The sequence below is a fragment of the Streptopelia decaocto genome, assembly GCF_964273445.1.
Source record: "Streptopelia decaocto genome assembly, chromosome: 16".
Taxonomy (NCBI): Eukaryota; Metazoa; Chordata; class Aves; order Columbiformes; family Columbidae; genus Streptopelia; species Streptopelia decaocto.
Window position 1 is genome coordinate 6,402,732 of NC_138671.1, and position 17,355 is coordinate 6,420,086.

Genomic DNA, 17,355 nt, shown 5'->3' on the forward strand with positions numbered 1-17,355 from the left:
TCCTTTCAAAGGAAATTGAAATTGACATTGACATTACAAATGTGGAATGTAGATATGTGGGAATGTGCATATTTATTTTATATATAAACTTATATAGTTTATAAATATATTTTACATTTTTATCCTACCCATGTATGAGTATATATATACACATACATGTATATGTATGTAACTTTTTGGTTGGTTTTTTTTAGTTTCAGAAATTCAAGCAATGTGAATGTTAAAAGCCTTTTTAAAAATGAAGTTAAGACCTTGGGCAAAACCAATAAAAGCAGTTTAATTGGAAAAGAAATGGCAAGACTTTTACACCTAAATGTAGCATATCACAGTTTTTCATTTTTGCTTTTAAACGGCATAAAGTTTGGAGTGACAGCTGAAAATTTCAGCCTTTGCTCAGAACTTCCTGGCAAGTCTCAAGCCATTAATATATTTTTCACTGTTCAATTATATTTAATGTTTTAGGACTGACTAAATTAAATGAGTATGGTAAGCTTTTAAAATTCATTGATGCTATCTCATTTTAGTAAATGCAGGGATGGAATAATGCCCTAAGCTTTAGCCTACGTAGTCGTTCTTCACTCTGAATATCCATGTCCATAAAGGCAGCAGTCTCATTCCCCTCCTTCTAGAATACATTAATATTTTATGGAGCAGAACAACACAGAGTCAATAGACAATTTCATATTATGATCGTGGCGACATAAAGCCCAGTACTTGGCATGCTTTTCCTCTCCAAAACCTCCTACCTGCACCCGAGATGAAGAGGAAGAAGTTGCTTATCTGGGATACTAATATCGACATGATGTGAAATGCATTGGGCTACGTGGCTGCATTTATAAACATAATTAACAATGCTTAATTAAATACACTTAAGGAAGGGAGGAATTATTCTGAGCTTTGAAGTGCCAGGTAGTTTGAGGAATGAAGTTGAGAATTTGGATCAACAGGGCTGGAAATGAATAGGTCTCTGCAATGTGCTATAGAATTGCTACAGATGTCAGGGTGACCTGACAAGTCAGTCATTCCCTCTCCTCCTCAGACACATCTGAGGTGTCTGCAAGTTGCAATGGTGAAGGAAGCAAATTCTTCCCTTTCCTGGCTTGAAAGGAAAAGTGTGTTGCAGAGAGGACGGGGGCAGCAGCATCACCGCCCTGCTTAACCTGCAGTTAGTGCCTGTTCTGCGGGATGGAGCAGGGCACAAGCTGCTGCTAGTTCTTTTCACCGGGACAAAATTTCAGCCAATGTGTTTAACTTCAATCACTATTTATCTGATTGATGATATATGAGAACATAAGAGCACAGGTCGGAGCACAGGTTTCAGTATCTCAGGTATTTAACCTTCAACGGACACCATCAGATACTTTGGAAAGAAATGTAGGATTTGGGTAAGCAGGGAGGGAGCACCGCATGGTGTAAACCCTCACAGCTTATTTCCATGGCACAATGTTCTGTTCAGATTAATTCAGATATTTCACTAATGTATTTTTAGCTGCTGAACACAAAAATGACACAGAGACATGAAAGGTGTTTCCTGTGCTCAGAGAAGGATGCTTACTGCAGCCAGCGTTAGAGCCCAATGTGCCTGCTCCCCCTTTCATCCTGGCTTTCTGCCTAAAGCACATGGCTCAGTAAGCTGTCACAAAGACAGCAGCCCTTTTATTTTGCAAAACAATCCACAGTTGTTGGTTTCAATTGATATTTGTTTTGCTTTGGTGTTTTCCTCCAGTATTTCTGCTCTGCCACTGTTGGAGGCTTCTTTTCTGCAGGGCTGCAGGATGTCTTAACACTTTGGCCTTGGTTGTGGCATGTGTGTACTGTGATTGATTGTGTTCATTAGGAAGGTTGACTGTTGTTTGTTTTGCTATCAATAGATACGTTAGCAAACAAGATAAGTGAAGACCAGCAGACTTGCTATAGTAATTACTGTAGGTTCAGATAAAGCATGTAGCATTGGAGCCTCACCGTAATGAGTCCTTGTTGATATGAAACAGGAGATTCATTATATATTAGATGTTGAAATCTTTCCACAGCCAAAGGGGAAAAATCACAAAAGAAGAAAACACCTAGTTCTTCAGGGCAGTGTGTAGCACTTCAAATAATGAGAGCATAGTTAGTTTGTGGCACCAACTTTGAGCTGAAACACTTTTTTGTATGTGTGTGTGCATCCAGGGGCATCAAAATGTCTCACAAAATTGGATCAATTTTGATGAAATGTTCTTATTGGAAAACACAGCAGCAGTCGAATTTATTTCACTCCATCACAAAATCTTTGGACAGTGTTTCTTACACCTTCCCATTTTTAAATGTCCTTCTCTTTTGCTTAAAATGCAGTTAAGTCCTTGAAACTAAAAATATTTTCCAGACATCTTTTAATGTTCTTGGCTATCCCTTCCATGCTCTGTGTTTCAATGTTTTTCCCTAAGCCTGGCTCAGCCTCCCTCATGCCTGTTTCTTCATCTCAAGCTGTTTTACAGTATCACAGTATGTTTGGGATTGGAAGGGACCTCAAAAGCTCATCCAGTCCAATCCCCCTGCTGGAGCAGGAACACCCAGGTGAGGTCGCACAGGAACATGTCCAGGTGGGTTTTGAATGTCTGCAGAGAAGGAGACTCCACAACCTCCCTGAGCAGCCTGGGCCAGTGTCTGTCACCCTCACTGAGAAGAAGTTTTTTCTCAAATTTAAGTGGAACCTCTTGTGTTCCAGCTTGATCCCATCTGCTGTTTCTATCATCTGCTGGCTCCCTGTCCTCTCCCGCTGCCTGGGAAGGAGCAGTTGCAGAGGAAGGGCTGCTGGTCCCAGCATGGTCGGAAAACATCTCTGCCAAACTTGGACTTATATACCCTTATAAACCCTTATATATACCCTTGGACTTACAAGGTCCAAGCTTTGGACTTAGCAGCACTAAACAAACACTCTCACAGCCTTAGGTCAGCCAAACAGGAACGAGGGTTTGTTTTGTATTAAAACACAGCAAAAGGCACATCCTCACCAATAGAGCATCCCCTCACGTCAGTTGCAAATCCCTTTTCTCAAACATGAAGGCAACAATTTTTTTCTTCTTTTTTTTTAATTTTCGTATGGCCAAAATGTTGATATTACCTCTTTCCTGGAAACAGCCAAATCATTTAGTGGAAGCTCCAAATATTTAAATCTTGACCTCAGAACATGTTCTGTTCAATAGAGATGCAATTTCTTAGGGATATGATTTTGATAGACTCTGGTTTTACAGACAGAAGACTAAAGGAAGGAGGGACAAGCAGGCAGAAACAAGTGACCCTGCCACCAATAAGGTTTCTTAAGCAGGAGAATATCTGTGGAAATACAAAGCCAAATACAGCAATTTAGCCACAATAATTAAAAATAAAGAAGTCTTCATGTAAAAAACAGGTTGGTTCCTCAAATGTAAGGTGAACCTCACAATCTGCCTCTTTTTCTCCCTTCAGTCTCTCCTCTGTAACATCTAAAAGGTCTAAGAAAGGATTTGGAGCTTCCCCATGGAATATGAGAGAGCTGGGGTCCCCCTGTTCTGCATTGTGAGGGTCAGAGGATCTTTCAGATGTGACAAATTAACTTCTGCTGCAGTGAAAAGTTCTTAAAACATTCAAATATTGTCTGCTTGTAACTTGTGGGTTTGTATTGTTTCAAGCAATTCCCAAAGACTTTTTATACCCCAAAAGGAAACAAGCAGCAAGCTGCTACCAGATACAATTTGAAGAAGCACAAAACATTTGTCACAATTTTAATTAAGTAACAGTTGCTCAGTATCTGTCAAACCAACCCCCCAGTCACTGTTTAACTAGTGGTGCAGGGGATGTTTATACCTGCAGCAGGTGATGGGGTTGTCTGTTCCTGCATAATTTTTTCCATTCCTAAGGTGCTTGATAGAGATTTGTAATGGCACTGATGCTTTAAAAAGCTCTTCTGGAAGCTATGCAACAAGAATGTGCAGTCCTACGTGTTATGTGTGCTATGGGAAGTTTTTAAACCCAGCAGGCAGAAGAGAAAGTACCTTAAAATAAGTTATTTTAACACCAAAGAGGCTCTTGGAAGCTATTTGTGATCATTATCCAGCTATCTTATCTCAAGCATCAATTTCTGCAATGAGCTGCAAAGGACAGATGAACAAGATGAATCTTAGTTGCCTTCAAACGGTAGGGAAAGTTTCACAAAGAGGATTAAATATAAGACAAATGAGAGAGCCCACTGAGAAGAGATTTACAAGCATTCAGTACCCACATCAGAGGTGACAGGTGAAGTGGGAGAAGTTATTTTGTCTTAATTGAGACACTCTAATGCCACTGCAGACTCATTTAGATCACTCACCCTCTCATACTCCTCCTGTAGGGACTGTGGGTTGGTGCGGTGGGTATGCTGAAAAGCCAGGATGAAAGATATAGTAGAGGTACATTCAGCTTTAATGAAGTCACACCTTATTCATGGCATTATTTGCTGCCTTCCTCACTTCTGAGCCCCAGGCATGCGAGTGATGTTGTCTTCGAAGTGTTGCAGAAGTAAGGTGTATGTGGCATGACCTGTAAGTTAAAATAAATGAGTCTTAATTAACCCCAAATAATTGCTTATACTTACGTACATGTGGAGTAAGAGCTTATAAATCAGAGTTGTCATTCTGGATTTCCTTGAGTTACAAATCAAATCAGTATGTCCTGCAACAGAGGTTAAAGCTATGCTGTGGTGTAAGATGGAGCAGGGGAATGCAAACAGTATCAATGGAAGGGGAATCTGTGCAGTAATTTAGAAAAATCAGTACTTATACAGAAATGTGGTCTTAAACTTGGTGGTTAGTGGGACTATCATGCTCCTGGTTTTTGTTTGGAATCAGGTAGATGGAGGTGGGTGCGTGAAGTTTCATTCACTATTTTTGTGGATTACCGTGGCAAACTGAAGCTGCTGAATATCCATGTGTAGAGACTGTACTTGAGTCACGTGTTTATTATAGGGAGAGTCTCGTCTCCTGCCATGCTTTGTTTAATTTTACTTAATATTCAACTAAACATCACTTTTTCAGAGCAAAATAACTGTCGTGTTAATACAATCCTAAAAATTGTTGACTGTTTTAGCTTCAGCTCTAAGAATTTAAATAAACAAGTTCACAGGAGAATTTTGTAAAATTCTTGTATCCTTCCTTTGTTCATTGGTTTAACATGGCTAAAACATTTGTGATGACTGCATAGGAACTACTCTGGCACCTTCAGCAGCATAAAAGATTGACTCAGGAGAATAAGTTGCCTGGAAAAATAATTACATACCAAGTCGCTCATCACCGTATGTTTTCAAAGCAAATATGGTCAACCTCACGTTCATAGTGACATAGATTTCTTCAGAAAGAGAGCGAGTGGTGTCCCAGCCCTCCAAAGGTGACCCATTGTACTGTAAAGTCAGCACACATTCAGTGGTGGATGAGTCTGCTTTGTGGGTGGAAACACCTTTAAAAAGAAAAAGGTGTGTCTGGATGGAGAGGAATTCCTTCTGTGTGGAAAACTCTCAGGTGATAGCAAGTCAGGTAAATGCCTTTAGGATTCACCTTGTTTCCAGCAGAAGTGCTGGGGTTGGAACAATGAGGGTGTATCTTGAAAGTCCCCATGCAGGCAGTGGCTTCCAAGTAACAGGATGGTATTCTTCAGTTTTGTGTGTGTGTGTCGGATATTTGAACAGCTAATGGACCAGAAAGGGCACAGCAATACCTCTGTTGACGCTATGTACCTCTGTCTTTTTCTTTCTCTGATTTTCTGAAGTTTGTCTAACTGTGGATTTGAGCTCTATAGGACTATCCTGCTGCAATTATCTTCAGCTCTGGCTTGAGGGAGTGAAGCTCTGAAGAAATAACTCTGTATTGTAAAGAGATGATCATCTTAAACTGCAGTACATGGTGTAATTCCTGCAGCAATTTCAAAATTATGCACCATCAAATGCCATGTCACGTCCCTCATAATGGTCATTAGCAATTATGTCACATTAAATCACAGAAAACATAGTGAATTGGGTACTAATAGAGCAGAACAAAGTCTTTTCTGGCTGATGAGGCTTGTTCTTTAATCTCTACAACTGAACGATGCAGTTTAGCACTGGCAGGGAACCTTGTTTCTCTGTAACTGCATGCTTGCTTTTAGTTTTAAGACATCAATTCTAGAGAAAATGCTTCCACTATTAGACATGCAAATGTGGTAATTTATGCAGGATGGGCAGGTTATCTGTTGAGGCCAGCACTCCCCTGCCTTGTGTTCACAGTGCTTGTAAAACCCAGACAGCAAAAGCCCTGATGTGCGGCCACATATAACCCCTGACCAGTCTCACGTGGCTTTGCTACTGCAGGAAAACCTGCTGTACCATGAAGCAGAGGGTGAGGTGCCAAATCTCACAGGCTTGAGATTTTTCTAGAGCAATGATTATGTACTCGCGTTGGCAAGAACTAGCCTGGCGAACAGATGTGTTTGTTGTATCAGCAGCCCTGGGTTGCCAACTCATGGAATACTTTTGCAGATGCCAAGAAAATAAATATGAACTGTCTGTCGGAGTATTCAGGTAAGAGCCAGCAGACTGTTTCTTCTGCGCTACAGTGATGTTCATAGAATCAGAGAATAGTTTGGGTTGAAGGGACCTTCCAAGCTCATCCAGTGCCCCCCCTGCCATGAGCAGGGACATCTTCACCAGCTCAGGTTGCTCAGAGCCCCATCCAGCCTGGCCTGGGATGTCTCCAGGGATGGGGCATCCACCACCTGTTCCACAGCAATTTCTCTTGAGAATCACGTAAAGTAAACATAGTTGAAACTGGGATGAACCACCTCTCCATTTAATTTGTTTGGAATTTCTCTTATATTGAACTACCATGAAATTAGAAGTGTTGTAGAACAAATGACATCCCTACCATTTTAAACTGCAGCGTGGTCAGCTTTTAGCCACATTGTTCATTATGAACTCAGCTTCCTATTTGCTGAAATCTAAGAGCACCCCTGTATCCCATAGAGCATTTGAAAACCCAGCATGACAAAAAGGATTTCTAATTTTAGACCTTCCAAAGTGGTAGCACGCCCTCAAAACAGAAGTAATTGATTGGCATAAATCTTTAAGGCAATATAGTACATATTATGTTCTTCAAAGAGCTTCTTAGCCTACTTTCTGGCAATGTTGCTGCTGTCGTTTTCTATAGCTATTTTGCTTTCTTTGTGTTGTTTCTAATGACCACATGCAAAGCCGGTCATTTCACTTTACCTTGAATATAAATTATTTTAAAATTGTGATGATTCTGAATAAGAGTCATACTGAGCTCCATAAAGTATCTTTTTTTCCATTAAACCCCAGTCTGTAGCTATTCTTTGGTATAGGCTGTGCTTCATGGAGTTAAAAGATAGATATGAAATTTTGTCAAATGACTTCAAAAAATGAAAAAATCTGATACATTGTTAGAATGTCTCTAATATCTTTACAAATGCAAAGCACTGTTGTGTTGTGACCTTTCTCATCTTGTTAACTTGTTTCTCCAAAGTGTTCTGACCTTAATATAATGTATTTGCTAAAATGTTTTCTCTAAATTGTTAAACTAATGCTGTACTCTATTCTGTCTTAATGGGTCTCAACAGCATCAGCCAGCACCTTTTTAATCCCATCATTACAGTGTGTTACTGCACAAGCATCTTCAGATTTTTTACTAAAACTCTGTCATTTGCTATTTTCTTTCAGCATTGTACTGTTATTATATTTTTCCTTGTTAAGATTGTGTGCCACTTCTGAAAGAACTTTCTTTTTCTCTCCTTCATTTTTGTGGAAGTGGTTCACAAATGTCACATTCCTCCTTTAGCAAATCATGGCTGCATGATTTTCTTTTCTGAAATGGAAGAAGTTGTGCATTTGTTCTGTATTTTTCATTTCCAGAGTCCTTCTAATTGAAAATGAAATAAGTAAACAAAAATCAGAATATGCCTTGAGATTAACTTTGGTTTTGTTTGTGTTGCTTTTACTGCAGTGTCATTCAGGTGATGTTGGCAGGGTCATTTCTGATTCATATGAGTGTAAATTCATAGACAAGAACCACGCTTTGAGGCCTCAGTCCAGCTAAGCATTTAATTCCCTTGTTCTCCATAACAAGTTTATGCAAATAGTTTATTGGCTGGCTGGTTGGTTTTGTTAATGAACATGATGCAGGTCCTGTGCGTTAACAAGCAGCTGTATTTTGTAGGGCCCCTTCAAAATACATTGTTAGGGGGGTCTGGGCAAAAACAGTGAGCTAGAAAAGCTGCAGTCAGCAGGTATAAACACAAAGCCACAAACCATGGTACCTTGTTAGCTGTCATGAAGCTAATGAGTTTTGCCAAAACTGAGAAGAGATGGAAAGACACTTATTAAAGCACGTGGCAGCTGAGTGAGACAGCACAGGGGAAGATTCAGAAATGCAGGATCTTCCAGAGGTGGGGATGAGGGAAATTCTTGAAAGGTTTTGAAGACAAAGGTGGAGGTTAAAAAAATACTTTCTATACTTTATATTTGCTATATGTAGTCTTTTATTTAACCTTTGCTCAGTGTGCTGTTTACCTTTGGACAAAATAATTCAGGGTTCTTGGGTTTGAGTAGTACTTTGCAGCCGTTTTAATCAGAAGCACCACAGACGCTCAGGGAGCAGGTCTGGGTACAAAGCTCAGCTGGAACCACCCAGTTGCAGCGGTTGGCAGAAGGACTGCAGATCAGTAGCTATTGGATGGTGTGGCTGGTCCCAGGCCACCATATATAATAGAAAGCTAAAACCATCCCCTTGGCTTTAGCCGTGGCTGTGGACAGGCCAGATGAGAGAGGCTGAAATGTCTCCAAGGCAGAGTTTGGCTTGTAGTTTTGACTTGTGTGCTTGCTTTTCATTAACTAATTAGTGTGAATATTTGTACTTAAATTTGGCATTTGTTACAAGAGTCCGTGAGGCTGGGGCTTGATTATATTTGTGGCATTTGCATCCATCTCCCACTCAGGGTCACCTCCCATTTTCCCAAACTCTGACAGTTCCTTCTTATATTCTGCAATCCTTCTCTGCTCAAAATCCAATACCAGAGATAAACATCATCTCACACAGTCACTGATTTCACAGGAAGCCTCACCAAGCCTGGAAGTAAACTACCAAACTGTCCCAACAAGGCAGAAAATCACATTACAGTGCTTCACCTGACTTTAGCCAATATTGAAGGCTGATCCCTTGAACAGCGCGTTAATCCACTGGTTGATGTGGTTACTGGTATAATTCTATTCCTCAGTCAGGGCTTTTGTTGCTCTTATTTGCTGACTTCTGAGTGCTTTTTTTTTTTTAAATCCACTGTGGCATGAACTAAAAGAATATTATAAACATGCACCTCAAAATGATGAAGTAATTAAGTTCTAGAACAACAGCCAGATAAACCATTCGTGCAAGGCACAGATGCTCTAGTTTCAAAGCAATTTTTGAGGATAACTATTTCCTTCTCTGCATCCTGAAGCAATGGCTAAAGAAAGGATTACAGCCACGAACAGCGTGCAGTTCTCTTTTAAAATGCTTTAGATGTGGGTTGCACTTGCATGTTTAAAAATTACTTTCCAACTCATAATAAGCTGCCCTAGGTGACCATGAACTAAATTATTCAGTGCGAAAATTAACAAATAAGGGAGGTCTTTGATGGTATTGTCAGAAGATCAGCATTTGTTACCAGCGAGCCCTCCGTACTTCAGATAAAAGCAGAGGAACAGCTCCAGCCTTGTGGGAGGGAGCGAGGATGGGGCTTTGTTGCCACCACCAAAATGCCTCTGTGGTTGACAGGTTCTGGAATCTAAAGAGAATATCATATTTGTGGGAACTTTATGGTATCTAGTTATTACTTATGAATACTTGGATATGATACTAAAGCCTGACACTGACCCACAAAGTAGCAATTCTGGACATGATCGTATCTCCCATTTCTCTTCTGGATTGAATTTTTGTTTAAATTATAAGAGCATTTGACCAAAGCTATACTTAATATTTGTCTGCGTCTCACATGCTTCTCTTTCTAGTGATGTTCTCTTGGGCTTCAAGTTAAATGTGTAAAGTAACAGGGATCTGCTGCTGGGGTGTTTTATTTGAAAGTCTAGGACTTTGGAAATTCATTTCCGATTTAGTAGAACCTGCAGAAATGCTACAAAGTTATAGAATATGGGGGGATTGTCGTATGGGTAGATGCACTGAGTGATGTCATTACTTACAGTAATGATGTATAACTCATGCCAGGTCTAAGAAAAGGTTTTCAAACTCTATTTACATTTTTTATATATGGAAATATATGTTTACCATACATTTATGCTACCAGGACCAAAGCCAAACACTGTGTTCATTCCCTTGGTTCTTCAAATCCTCCGATCAGCTTTTTGCCACAACCAGTTATTAAATGATGTATGTATTCATGCGTTATCTGGTTTTCTGACTGGCTACAACCAGAACTTTAACAATGTTGGCAGCATGAAGCCAAGACTAAAACTAATATCATATGACATGAATATGTATAAAGATATTAAATTCACTTCTGGGAGGGATTTTTTGGTGTGTTTTTTTGAAGACTGTGGTGTTGTGGAATAAAGATTTTCTTGCAGCAGCTTTTCAATTTATATTTAATTGACTTTCAGTAAGATTATCTGCATTTTCTTATTATTTTTTCCCCTAAAAAGCAATATGCACATTTTTTGCATTTTCCTAATAATACAATAAACAGTGTGTGTAAAATAAACAAGTGGAAAAAACACTTAGAAATGAGCTACTTCCAATTTGCCTATTCATTTTGTTGCTATTTTAGCAGGTCTGTCTCTTCAAGTCAGTTTGTTTAAAAATTGGGAGAGAGTAGAAATAAGTGACAGTATGAGAATAATTGTTTCTTGCTTATGTGTTAAATAACAGGCTAATTAAATATAATGTTACATTTATGTGATAAGGAACTTATTCCTGCTTGGGCCATGTCAGACTGCAACAGAAATACAGGCTGTATTTCTGCTCCAAAGGGATAAAACTGAAGCAATTTCAGTACCAAAGATGAATGAATAAACGACACCTGAATCATCCAAGCACGGGCACTTCCCAGCACATCCACACTGTGCTCAGGCAGCCCAGACACATGAATAAAACTTCCCTATCCTGTATATTCACCACCTTTACATCAATTTAGTCCCAAAAGATCCTTTTGTCTCTTTAAATCTTGTGAATAAACAGAAGTCTCTTTGTTTTCTTTATTCAGGAAAGGTTTATTTTTGAGCTCGGAGCATCAGCAATGGAGAAAATTTAGCTGGAATAATAATAAATCTCTCTTTTGAATTCATGAAACCTTCCCTTAATGAAAGACAGTTGTTTTCTAGTAGAAAAAGCTGCTGCCCTTAGGAAGGTTTTGTGTTCATGATCTGTTGCAGTGAGCTTTAAGGTTTTTGTTTCTGTTGCTGGAAGTAGGATGGTCAGAAAGCGCGACAGTGACACCCTTCCTGCTCCTGGGCAGCCCCACGGAGCTTCGCCTTCCCGAGCAGCACCTGAGCACACAGAAATTAGGGGCAGCATTTGGAAGGAAAACAATAGCTCACAGAATCGTAGCATGTGAGGGATTGGAAGGGACCTTGAAAGCTCATCCAGTGCAATCCCCCTGCTGGAGCAGGAACACCCAGATGAGGTTACACAGGAAGGTGTCCAGGCGGGTTGGAATGTCTGCAGAGAAGCTCATTCCTGTTTAGGAGAAAATGGTTCCTGAGGTACAACTGCAGAAGAAAAAAAAAGTGACCGCCAGCAATTTTTATTTTTAATAAAATATCTACAACAAAGCTTCACTTTCAATGAAGCCCAAACTACTTTTCTACCAGGAGCTTCCCTGTGCTCCCTTATAATAATTGGTTTTCTGTTCCATAAGGCACATGCACGTTCCCTCTCCCACTGCTCTCCTCTGACTTTCTCCCAGCACAAACACAGAGCATCTAGTATCTTATTGAAATGGTGAGTAAAAATATAAATATTGCTTGGGATGCCTACAAAATAAGTAATAAAAGAACCTGTGTATGCACACAAAGAGCTCATTTGGTGTTTATCAGGGACTCTTTTAGAGATGCTGCAGTTGCTTCATAAGCATCTGTAATAGTAAGAGTGGGGGGGAAGGAGGAGGAAGGGACAGGCTTGAAGACTCAAAATGGGATTCAGCTGGGATCAATGGTACGGGGAAGCAGTTCAGTGAGATGGCACTCCAGCCTGAAGTAAAAACCTCAAAAAAAACACAGTTTTCCTAATGTGAAAGCATCTCTTTCACTATAGCCTATGAACATCTTCCTGTTTGCTGTGGATAATATCTCTCACTGAGATGTTAATCAAAACAGACTGTACTAAAACTGAGCTTTCTGAAGTGTTTACTTTTGTCGTGTATTCTGCTTTATTAACTAACCGAAAACAGAGGAAGCGTGTCACCCCGCAGGGTCATACATATATTGTGTTATAAAAAGAGTTTGTTATAAAGAGGTTAGAAACCTTTTGTTTCTGATTGTCAGTTATTTGGAAACTACATGTAGTACCTCTAGAAATAAAGGGGATGATTACATTTTATAGTCAAGAAGGGATTAATAAAACTCATAATGCTCAAAGAAACAGCTGTTTCTCTGTTCTATAGTGCTTCTAAACCCTCATCTAATGCTGACTGAGTCAGCTGGGAGATGCCACTAGTGTTAAAAAAGAATTAAATGGAAAAGTAGTGGTTATTATTTGAAAACAATTATTCTCTAATTGTGCTTTGAGGTGGGGGAAAAAAAAAATAAAGAAAACCGCTGTTAGAATAATTAATAATAGGAACAAAGTATAGAGTGGGAAGAAAAGATCATTTAAAATAAAGGCTTCCTAATCCATAAGCAGAGATGAAGTGACAGCAGTAATGTTTTTATTAGTCTGGAAAAGGCTGAATTATTCCCAAGTGGCGCTGATGCAAGTGAGCGGAGCCGAGTTCCTCCTCTGCTCCAGAACCAGGAGCCAGGCGCTGCCTCTCCTCTGCCCTCTCCTCACCTCTTCAGCCTTCACACCTTTTGTGTGGGTGGGTGGGTGGGTTGAGCTGTCAAGGATTCAAAGCAGAGACTCTCTTTTGATACACATATACATATATACAATGTGTAGCTTCAACTTTCGTTGTTGTGTGTGGTAGAAAACAGTTACTGGCATTTCTGCTGTTTTGTTTTTTTCACCTGTTGCCTGGAACATTTATAGGATTTTACTGGCTGAGAGGCAGAAGGAGAAGAAAGAGTTTGTGTCTCCATTATGCACTTTCCATTAGAAGTGTGTGCATTGAATAGTTATGGCTTGCAGTGACCTTAAGCCACATGATGGAATCCTTATTTAATTTTTAATAAAGGCAGAATTTCCATCAAGTTTGAGGGTTGTCAGTGTGAAAGAGATGTCAAGATTTACCCCATTAGATTATGAAATATTCTGCCCTATTGCCTTACATTCCTTCAATAATGTACTTTAATGGCATCTTTGGAAATGCAGGAATACTCCTTGATTTGACAAATTAATGGACTCTTCTATTAGTCTTTGAAAAGAACTGTGATCCCATAAATACCCCTAGATTTACAAATGGTATCTTCATAATGTGTATGCATCCATTATAACTTGTGTGCAGCATGGCTACTTTTACTTTTGTCCTTTTGTTTAGCTTTTGTTTCAGTTTGTTTTACTTTTCTAACACACCACTTTGTTTTTTGTACAAACTAAGCAGCCAAATCTAAAGCATGGCAGTATAGGTGAATAAATCTCTGTTCCTAAGTTTTATAGGGTTTTGGCATTCAGAAACTCACAGGTTACACTCATAAGAAACAGAAGGAGGAAAGAAACCAATAATGGATGCAAAGAGCAGTTTCATCAATAGCCTGAGAGCCAGAGGAAGCACCAGAGAAGAAATGTTTGCATCATTTTTTTCCATTTTCCAGCTTCTTCCCTTTTCAGTTGCCTGTAAAAACTTGCCAGAAACTAGATTCCCTTCATGGATGAAAAACCTGAGATGTTTTGTGTAGTTACAGATTGTGTTAAATGTGTGATAAGGTTATAGGACAGTGTAATATTCAGAAACATCCTGGGTTTCCCTCTTTTCCCCAGTGGTGACTGTCTCCATCTATTTATCCCTATTTTCTAGACAGTGCTGCAATGTGGTACACTTCTTAAAGTTCACTCCCAGGGAGGCTGGAAAATAAATGAAGAGGACCTTCTTGAGGCTGAAGAAAATAATGTATTAGTCCTTAGGGCTGAAGTATATAAATTTGGAAGGCTTTTGTGGGGCTAAAGAAAATAAATTAAACTTAAAAAGATGCTATTTCAGGCACAAAGATTTATCATTTGCAAGTGGGTGAGGACTTTGCTTGCGTTCCAAAATTTCATAAAGAGGACTCTCTCTCTTTGCAAAATCCATTAGGTTCAAAAAAACCAAGCTCACTCTGAATTTCTTAAGTACCTGCTGTTTCCTCACTCTGTTTTGCTCCTGGTATAAATTACTGTCCTCTCTTTCTGTGAAATCAGGCTTCTACGCCATTTCCTTAACAGGATATTCTGCACAGAAAAAGTAGATAGTGCTATTCCAGCTCTAAGGCTGCATGGCAGGCAGATGTTCTGATTTATCATTCACTCTCCTTAGCACGCTATAGGAATGCTCTGGTGCATATGATTCAGATTTTTGAGGAAAACAGAGTTCATTTAATTGTGGAACAGTCATAAATGGCTCCTTGTCAGTCCAGCACGTGCTTTGTCTTGGAGCAGAATATGCTGGAAACTCGTCCTCGTAGCAGCCAGTTCTGCCTGTGTTGCTGAGCCGGGCAGGCTGGCGGCAGAGGCTGCAGAGATCTGGGGGGATGAGGAGAACTTGGGGTCTAACCTTCCTTCTTATTCTTCTTTCAACCACGGTACCGAGTCAGGGCTGGAGGGATTATGAGGACCACAGAGGTTTTTGTGTTGTCTGTGTCCCACAGCTTTTACATTCCCTGATAGTGCTAGAGCAGTAGCGAGATATGTGCTGCTTCTACCAGAGACTTTTATTGGCTGATTTGGGATATTTCATCACTGATATCCTTCCCATGGTTCGATGGGAGAGAATTTTCTCTAGAATTTTCTATTTTCCTGAAGAAAATTTAATTCCTACGATATTTATTTTGTCGATGGATGTGTTTCAGTATTGCTGACCTTTTCCTCTCTTTTAACCTATTTTCTGGTAAGAAAAAAAAATTCACCCCCACCCATCAAATTCCTGAAAGTTCTGTAATCTACAGGATGTTTCACCTATTGCGAAGGAGAGAGAAGGTCACCAGGATCATGCTGGATCTGCAAAGTGTCCCCAGTTCCTTCCCTGGGAAGCTGCATTCCCTTTGCTTTGATGGATAGAGGAGCTCCAGCTCTGAGAGTTTGGCCTCACTGCACTAGTATTATATGTCTAACAGTTATTCCAAAGGAAAGGCAAAAGCAAGTTATAATGTAGAAGCCCTGGATCAAACAGTTCAGCGTTTACTTTATTTGACCTTCCAGAATATGAATTGTGTTAAATCAGCTCTGCGAGACACAGCAGCCCTAAGAACATGCCTGGAGGGAAGTCAGAACTCTGGTTTGCAATTTTGCCTCTGGCTGACAGCTGTAAGAAGTGTTAACTAATGAAGTATTCTAAATGGGTAAATAAGAAAGAAAAAAAAAATAGAAATATATAGAAAGCTACTCATCAAGCACAGAGTGAATTAAAGCTTTCTACCTGCAAAATGCAGTTTCTTTTCATACTTTGGCATTGATTCTCTGGCCAGCATATAAACCAGCCTGTGAGTCCAGAGCAGGAGGCAGCAAATTCCTCATTAAGTCCCTCATGCTCGTTTTGTTTTTCCTCTGATCGTAAGTTTTCCCTCTCCCACATCAATGCATGCTGTCAGTACCCGGAGGGTACTGAGTTTAAGATGTTATATTCAAAGTTTTACCTTTGCTAATGTACAGATCATGTCTTCCACAACCACTGAAAGTTAGAGAGGGAAACCATATCCCTGGAATGAGCCCCAGCTGGTGCTAAGCTCGAACATTGTGTTTGGTGCGGTGCGAGAAAGAGAAGAAATGTCCCTGTGACCAGAAGGTGTATCGCTCATGCAGGTGACAGAGGCCTGGGAAGACTCAGGGAGGTTCTGCCTTGGTGCTGAAAAGATCAGAGGCAATAGAAAAAGCCAGAAAAGTGCTATTTTCCCTCACAATAGCATCCAGAAATATTGTGTCACTATGGCGATGAATAATTAAGCAAAGCTGTTTCCCCTCCAATATGTCACTTTCTTGCCCGAAGGAATTTTCTATTATTTTTCAGGTGACATCAGTTAGATGCAGCTCAAGTGATGAAATGTTATATAAAGGAGATGTCGATATTTCCTACTCCAATGATCCACCAGAGTTTGTTTTTTTCAAGCATTTAATACAAATTGACTTTTGGGGCAACTCAGGAATGCTGCAGGCCAGATAATGATTTGGGTTTGTGAGTTACCAGCAGGAGAAAACATGTTTATGGTCCAAGAAATCTAGTAGCTTAACAGTAGGATTTTACTGTATTCCACATACATATAAAGAAAAGCAGTGGCTGAAGTATTTCCACTTAATATTTTGTATGTAGTCACAGAAAGTAATCTCCACACGGTCATTGCTCCTGGGGAACTCGGAGTTTCTGAAGAAGATTCTGTACTCATCATGAACCATGAGGTGTTGCTCAAAACGGCTGCCATGGCCATTTCTGACATTTGCTGAAATAAGAAAATAAGCTTCCAGATTCTTGTTTTCCTGATACTATATTCATCCTGGGATGTGAGAGTCGAGCTGAATTTTTCCTGGTTTGCATACTGTTGCTGCTAGTAATGATGAATTATTCAGTGGGAGCTAAATGAATGAGCCTATTGATGAGTGCAAATCAGAAAAGAGTTTAGTTAACTTTCCAGGAGCTTTAGCACCCTAAGGAGTAGTTTGACATGCGACAGAACTGGCCAAAAGCTGTGGCATTGAGGGAACTTCTTATATTTCACATGTGATTTTGAGCAAAATTTTCTAGTGATTGAGATAGTTTTGCCTGGTTCTGTTTCTAAAAACATTAACGGTATGAGATACATACGTCTTCCTGTAATAATTAGGAATTCCTCATTCAACTTACGCAATATAGTTGCACTGGAAAGAAGTAATTCAGTGACAGCACTTGGCTCAGAAGAGTGCTGACCACTGCGGGCAGCTGAAGCTCGAGTCCTCTACTTTGCTTTGTCCATCAGGGTCCCACTGGAATCAGCGTCCATGCACGTTGGTACCATCCACTGCAATGCCACAAGGTTTGGGCTTTCCACAGAGAGCAAGGGGTGTTGCAGCAATACAA